This window comes from Akebia trifoliata, chromosome 15 (genome assembly GCF_017979445.1).
Source record: "Akebia trifoliata isolate Shusen 1 chromosome 15, ASM1797944v1, whole genome shotgun sequence".
Classification (NCBI taxonomy): domain Eukaryota; kingdom Viridiplantae; phylum Streptophyta; class Magnoliopsida; order Ranunculales; family Lardizabalaceae; genus Akebia; species Akebia trifoliata.
The window spans coordinates 18,536,530-18,543,484 of NC_141389.1; the positions used below are offsets into that span (position 1 = coordinate 18,536,530).

General features: G+C 35.4%; 1 long non-coding RNA gene and 7 other non-coding genes across 14 annotated transcripts; all 8 read left to right on the forward strand.

Moving 5' to 3' along the window:
• The first annotated feature begins 1,516 nt into the window (after positions 1 to 1,516).
• LOC147384480 (uncharacterized) lies at positions 1,517 to 6,955 on the forward strand. Of its 7 annotated transcripts, none has more exons than XR_015172780.1 (3): positions 1,523 to 1,942; positions 2,078 to 2,164; positions 2,945 to 6,955. It is a non-coding gene; the product is annotated as an uncharacterized LOC147384480 (long non-coding RNA). The 7 variants fall into 7 exon arrangements; XR_015172783.1 differs by having other exon boundaries at positions 3,060 to 6,955; XR_015172784.1 differs by lacking the exon at positions 2,078 to 2,164 and having other exon boundaries at positions 1,641 to 1,942; positions 2,945 to 4,600; positions 4,728 to 6,955.
• Positions 2,597 to 2,689, forward strand: LOC147384481 (small nucleolar RNA snoR26). The gene has a single exon (XR_015173174.1). It is a non-coding gene; the product is annotated as a small nucleolar RNA snoR26 (small nucleolar RNA).
• On the forward strand, positions 2,728 to 2,818 carry LOC147384482 (small nucleolar RNA snoR27). Its single transcript, XR_015173169.1, has one exon. It is a non-coding gene; the product is annotated as a small nucleolar RNA snoR27 (small nucleolar RNA).
• LOC147384483 (small nucleolar RNA snoR26) lies at positions 4,223 to 4,314 on the forward strand. The gene has a single exon (XR_015173175.1). It is a non-coding gene; the product is annotated as a small nucleolar RNA snoR26 (small nucleolar RNA).
• On the forward strand, positions 4,510 to 4,596 carry LOC147384484 (small nucleolar RNA snoR27). The gene has a single exon (XR_015173170.1). It is a non-coding gene; the product is annotated as a small nucleolar RNA snoR27 (small nucleolar RNA).
• LOC147384485 (small nucleolar RNA snoR27) lies at positions 5,122 to 5,212 on the forward strand. Its single transcript, XR_015173171.1, has one exon. It is a non-coding gene; the product is annotated as a small nucleolar RNA snoR27 (small nucleolar RNA).
• LOC147384486 (small nucleolar RNA snoR26) lies at positions 5,519 to 5,610 on the forward strand. Its single transcript, XR_015173172.1, has one exon. It is a non-coding gene; the product is annotated as a small nucleolar RNA snoR26 (small nucleolar RNA).
• On the forward strand, positions 5,648 to 5,738 carry LOC147384487 (small nucleolar RNA snoR27). The gene has a single exon (XR_015173168.1). It is a non-coding gene; the product is annotated as a small nucleolar RNA snoR27 (small nucleolar RNA).

Consider the following 6,955-nt stretch of genomic DNA (forward strand, 5'->3'; position numbering starts at 1 on the left):
GATTCAGAACTTGGTGAGGTAGGTATACATCACGAATGAGGATCATCTGGTAGGTCAGATAGACAACTAGAGTTCGTCACCTGGTGAATATTGAGGCTATATCCCCCTAGTGGTATTAGTTCGTCCAGGTAGTATTATGGATTTTGTATTGAGTGTAAGGACTTTTGTTAGGTGATGAATTTTGTATAATCCTGTATTTCGTTTATCCTTCTACACTCTGATCTATCGTACGTTATTAGATGTATATAGGCTTCCGCTAGTTATTATATTTTGTATGTATATATAGGATATTATGTATGTCGTTTATCAGGTGCAGGTTGAACACTTTGGGATGTAACATAAACAAAGGAGACCCTGCTGAAATTTCGAGGTGCCACCTTGTGCCTCGAGATCTGACATGGGGCTTTGTGTTAATGTTTGATGTGGCGCTACACTGCCAATCCTACATTAGAACCATTAATAGTTTTACCCTCTACAGGATGGTTGATAAGGTGTTCCACATCATCCAAAGTAATACTCATCTCATTAAATAGAAGATGGAAGGTATTTGTCTCAGGATGCCACATCTCAACTATGATATACATGAGCATCTTGCTTATCAATTTATACCCGTAAAGAACCAAGTTGTGTATGCCCAAATTCTTCACCCGAGTTCTAACTCTACCACCTTTCTTATGCAGACTCCACGTCTTAAGCTTATGTGAATGATTGAAGCAACATAGAATCGAGTGTTCCGACATAATCAAAATTATAATAAACATAAACACTCATTTTTAGGTATAATAAACTTAATAAAAAATATCCAATACCTTGTTATTTTAAATAGAGAAAAGTACATGATTCTTGTAACTTTTGAGCAATGACGAATCTTCTAGACTTCCAGGAAATTATTTATTTTCATGTGCTCCATTTTCTTCATCTTCATTTTTTTTCTCCCTTTTATTCATCAACGTTTTCTTTTCATCCTCTTATTCATCTTTGTTTTTTTCTTCATGTTCGTGTTCTTCATGTGTTTCATGTTCTTCCTCTTCTACAAACACATGACACCTTTTTTTAGAAGTCGTTGAAGGAACTCAACGAGGTTCTACATTTGAAGAAATAGAAAGCATTCCTTTTTATTTTTTTTCTCTTACCATAGCCTAAACACAATTGACAAAGTAACATATATGCTAGTCCATAACATTGCCACTTTATCAAAACATGAGTGTTCGATGATGTATTTTATTAATCACTCAGTGCACATAACACCAATCGTCCACTTGATGTAAATAACCAATCATCTATCAAAACATACTACAACATAAGCGTTTGATGATGCATTTCATTGAACACGTGGTCTATAACACAAAGCATCGAACTCAAGGTAGAAATTCAAGCAGAGTATCGAACAAGTGGTATTCATGATGCTCAACATGGTGGTGGTGCCACTCGTGAGAAAGAAAATGAAAATAAAAAAGAATAAAACTTACTCGATAAGGTGTTCCACTAGTATATATTAATGTGTAGTGGGCCAAAAATGAAGAAGAACGTCGGATTTTTGGAGGAACTCCGACAGTGAAGACTGTTCGAATTGGGTGCTTTCATTTATTGGGGGTGCCCTAATCCTTATTGGCGTGCTTTTCGTACACGGGTTGCCTAATTGAATAATTATGGTGTCTTTTAACATAATCCTTTAGCTTCCGGTAATGGGTATTCGTGGAACCAACTGATAACCGACCCGTTGATAACCCTAATTTCTTCTCAACCTAATAAAAGGATCGACTGAACACCTTGTGCCTCTCGCTCTGTTGGTGCGGCAGATCACTATTGGCAGAGTGCCACTCCACGGCTTGCCGAGAGCTATAGCTCTAACGTCTATATGTTAGAGGTTCCAGACAACAAGTGTCCAATTACCGCAGGCTTCAACCGGTGTGAAGTTGCGCGCACGCAACCCATCTAGCTGGTAAGTTTCTTCTACTTGTAATCTGACGAATCTCTCTTCCACATAAACAATACAAAAGAAGAGAAAAGAAACTTCCAAACTTAAATCTCATTCCAACAATCGTTTTACATTGTCTTGATAATTTCTATCAATCAGATATGAAAAATCCCCAACAGAATCTTCATTCTAGCTGTACTCCTTCATCCAAGCGAGAATGGGGGTGCAAGTTAGATTTAAAATCAGGTAGAGATCTTCTTGGATGAGTTCTCTCTCTCTCTCTGCAACAATAACAATGAATCCCAAGTTCCTAAACTTGTCATGATTGAGTTCAAACTTCAAACAAGGCAAACTCACTTTAATACTGAGATGAGATGAGATGAGAGTTCTTTAGGGTTTCATTCTTTCAGATCTTTTTTCGTCTTAAAAAAAATAAGAATATACACCATATATGTTTATACAATAAAGTCACACCATATAAAATGAGATTTCGTGACTAGCATCTATTATATCCAATAGATGACTTGTCCCGCAGATCTGAGTTATGTGGATCTTTAGCTAATCCAAACACAATGGACTCAATGCCGGTTTGGATGTTATTCCAGTATGAATAACTTGATTCAAGCTCAAAAGATGGTATGGGCTCTGTTCTAATTGTGATTTAATAAGTTATTTATGACAGTATCAATGATGTACTGCTTCCTTTTGTTATCCTTGCACTTTGATTGCTAGTGAAGAAAACTATGGGGAAATTTCAGTCTGAGATGCATGTTTTTTTTTTTTTTTTTACTATGCACATACTTAATGTTGCTGGATCAGTGATGTTATTCTTAAACTGCGTTATCTATCTGAAACTCCATAGAATGGATTCAAGATGACTATTTCCTACTGAGATCCAGTGACCGTATATTCATATTTTGATTGAACTCTTTTACGTTTTTTTTTTTTTTTTTGTTGGTTGTCATTTTGCTTTATTCACTTTGTTGATGTTGAGCAGAGTGGTGATATTTGTTTGTCGTTCTCCAGGTAAGATCTGAAGACCCATGCCTTGAAAGAAGATATAGCTCTACAAAGAATTAAATAATGTTACTGATATAGTAATACTGCTATTGTCCATCGATGTCATGCTGTATTACTGCAGGTTCAACCACTAGCGTAGCCCCACGTTGGCGGTGATGGTATGGGCGCTCAGTGGGATGCCACCAGTGACATGGTTGGACTTGACAACAAGATTTGTATTTTTTTTAATTGATTGACAATAAGATATGTTGGCCATTTCACCTTGCTAAACCCCAACACATTCTCCATTGAACCATTACTCCACTGTCGTATTGCTTCCCTTTACTCTCTTAACGGTCACCACCTACTACCAAGTTATCATACTGAGGATTGAAGCTGTCTTGGTTTATCTTGGGTCACAATGGGTCTCTTCTGTTAGGTTCCAAGTGACTCTCAAACCGATTATAAACATTTGTTCCTTAATGTGTTTCATAAAGAGTAAAGTGGGTCATTTGCTTCATTTGATGTGCTTGAATTCTTGGTTTGTGTCATCCATACGGGTTTCCTTCGGTTTTTACATCATTCTGTTGTTGCTTTGTATACTTATCTACTTTTATTAGAGCATTGGGGCTGGATGCATCTCATCATGAATGAGGTTGTCAGCTATGTGGTAGAACAATGTTCCTGTTATGATACAGGAACAGTGAACACCATGATTGACCATCAACTTTATATTTCAATTGGAAATCACATTTATGATTCATATTCTTTTGTTCAAGTTTTGAATGTCATATCGGGAGATAAAAAATTATGTCATGGAAGCCACAAGTTTCTTTTGAGATAGTCCATTTCCAATCCACACAAGGATTTTCCTTTTAGCTCACCTTTACTGCACTTAAAGTGGAGTGGTGGATGTTATGATTTCTTCAAGTAAGATCTGAAGATCCATGCCTTATATAACTTTACAAAGAATTGAATAACGTTTGTGATATATGACCATGTATGTGGTCATTGTTAATTTTAGATGTTATTATTATTATGGTTTGGATGGGTAAGCCTGTTTTTAATGAGATCAGTAACTCAGTGAAGGCGGGAATTGAACCTAGATCTATGCTATCATCACCCATAAACTTTACCAACTAAGCTAGTTGGCACCATTCAATTGATTACATTATGATCTAGCCTATATTATCAATGTGCTTGCTTTCTTGATAGTTCTTTTATATATTATTGGTTTATGTGTAAAGGTGGTGTTTTGACTTCTACCTCTTTTTGTTCTTAATTTGATTTAATAAATCAATTATGACAGCATCAATGATGTGTTGCTTCCTTTCGTTATCTTTGCACTTTGATTGCTAGTGAAGACATCAATGGGGAAATTTAAGTTTAAGATGCTTGTTTTCTTCTATTTTACCATGCACTAGCTTAGGCCCTATGTGGATACACCTCTCTGCGCAAGATCAGGTTTTTGGAGCTTATCAACAAAGAGTAAAAACCTCTCCGTGCAAGAGCAAAAACCTCTCTCCGTGAGAGCAAAAATGTCAAGGAGCAGAAGTCATCAAGAAGCTCTATCCAAATGCAGTGCAACTCTTTTTTAATCAGTGAAGCTATTGCTAAACTGCGTTATCTATCTGAAACTCCATCGGATTCAAGATGACTCTTACCTACTGAGATCCAGTGACAGTATTTTCTTGTTCTGATTTCATTCTTTTATTTATTTATTTTTTTTCATTTTGCTTTTAGCTTCCTTTTACTGAGCTTAAAGTAGAGTGGGTGTTAGTTATATTCATTTTGTTGTTCTTCAAGGAAGATTTGAAGACTCCCTGTGGCTTCAAAGAAGATATAGCTCTACAAAGAATTGAAATAGTTAAGTATATAACGATACAATTTGTGGTTATTGTTAATCAATAACATTATTTATTTATTCATTTATTTTTTTGATCCATAAGCCTGTTTTTAATGAGCTCAGTAATCGGTGATGGCGGGAATTGAAATCAGGTCTATGGTATTATCGCCCTTAAACTTTACCAACTAAGCCAGCTGACACCTTCCAATCAATTACATTATAATCTGGCCTATATTATCAACATGTCTGCGTTCTTGATAGTTTTGTTTTATTTATTTATTTATTTATTATAATTATTGGTTTAAGCGTAAAGGTGGGGCTTTGATAGTTCTTTTACCTCGTTCTCATATGTACTGTTTCTAGTTCAGTGATGCTATTCCTAAACTATGTTATCTATCTGGAACTCCATAGTAAGGATTCAAGATTTCTACTACCTACTGTGACCTAGATATATTATTTTCATATTTTGATTGAATTCTTTACTAGTGTTTTTATTTCCAGCTTCCTTTTACTGACTTGAAGTGGTGGACGTTAGTGATATCGTTTTGTTGTTCTTCAAGTACAATTTGAAGACCCATGCCTTGAAATAAGATTTAGCTCTACAAAGAATTGAATAATGGTAGTGGTATACAACTACCATATATGGTGACTCTCAATTAATGACATTATGGTCTGGCCTATATCATCAACATGCTTGCATTCTTGATATTTTTTATTTTATTTATTGGTTTAGGTGTAAAGGTGGGGCTTTAATGACAGCATCAATGATGTACTGCTTCCTTTCGTTATCCTTGCACTTTGATTGCTAATGAAGAAAACTATGGGGAAATTTCAGTCTGAGATGCTTCGTTTTCATTGTTTTTACTATAGACATGCTAAAATTTACTGGATCAGTGATGTTATTCCTAAACTGCGTTATCTATCTGAAATTCCATAGAATGGATTCAAGATGACTATTTCCTACTGAGATCCAGTGACATTATTTTAATGATTTGATTGAATTCTTTTACATTTTTTTTTCTTCTGTTGGTTGTCATTTTGCTTTTAGATTCCTTTTGCTGATGTTAAATAGAGTGGTGGTCATTAGTGATATTCATATTGCTTCCCTTTACTCTCTTAAATGATCACCATTGATTTGGTTTAGGCAGACCACTAGGGTCATCTCTCCTACTCTGAACATCCCACTCCACAATTAGCATCCAATGACCTTATCAACTTGCACTGTTGTCAGGATGGGCAATCTCTTGCAAACTCATCTATCTGCTCTCGATCTGTTCAGGTCTGACCAAGAATACAATATTTATTCTAGGATCAAATAGCAACAATGGAACTTGATCTGAAATCATTTTAATGTAGTCCGAGATCTGAGAATGGTCATAGGATTTTAGGATTTTACTTGATTCCAAATATCAATCTAGCATTGACAATGATGAAAACTCATAACAGATCTTCCATAGAAATGCAAATGGTCTTGAAATGCTACATAAATGATCAATAAAAACTGAAGTAGCAGATTCATGTCCAGCCTTACCCATAAAAAACAGTAGTGTATTTCAACATTCTAGACATCAGTTTGCAAGTTTCTTCCTGGAAAGTAGTGGAGATATTGATCAAAGCTGGTTGGTTGGTGCCCCTTGTGCCTACTGAATTGTTGCAGAGATGAGGTGAATATGGTTCGTGCTTCAAGCCTGCAAGAATAGATGGGTCTTCTTGAACAATAGATCTAACAAAGTAAGAGATACCCTCATCAGTTTCTCAGGGGTTGATTCCCTCAACAATGTCCCTTTCTAATGCTGTCATTTGATGGTTTATTTTGGCCTATACTTATGAAAAAAAAAAAGACGGTACATTTTTTCCTATTAACCTTTACTACGTTTTTATTTACTTATAGTTTTTAATTCCATTTTAAGAATTGAGCTTATATTAACTGTTTCAGGTCGAGGGTGTTGAAAACCTCTCTAGAGAACGATTTGCAAGTTATTCAGATTAAGGTGTGTAAGTTAGGTCTGAAAGTTGGATCACTGATTTGAACCTTCACGGAGTAATGGGTAGTTTGTGTTTTATGTAATATATTTGATTGTGGACTGAAATTAATTAATATCATATCTTATATGTAATTGTGAAGGAGATTGTTCTTATTGATTGATTATTATATGAAAATGAGCACATTCTTATTGGTTGCTTGATTCTCA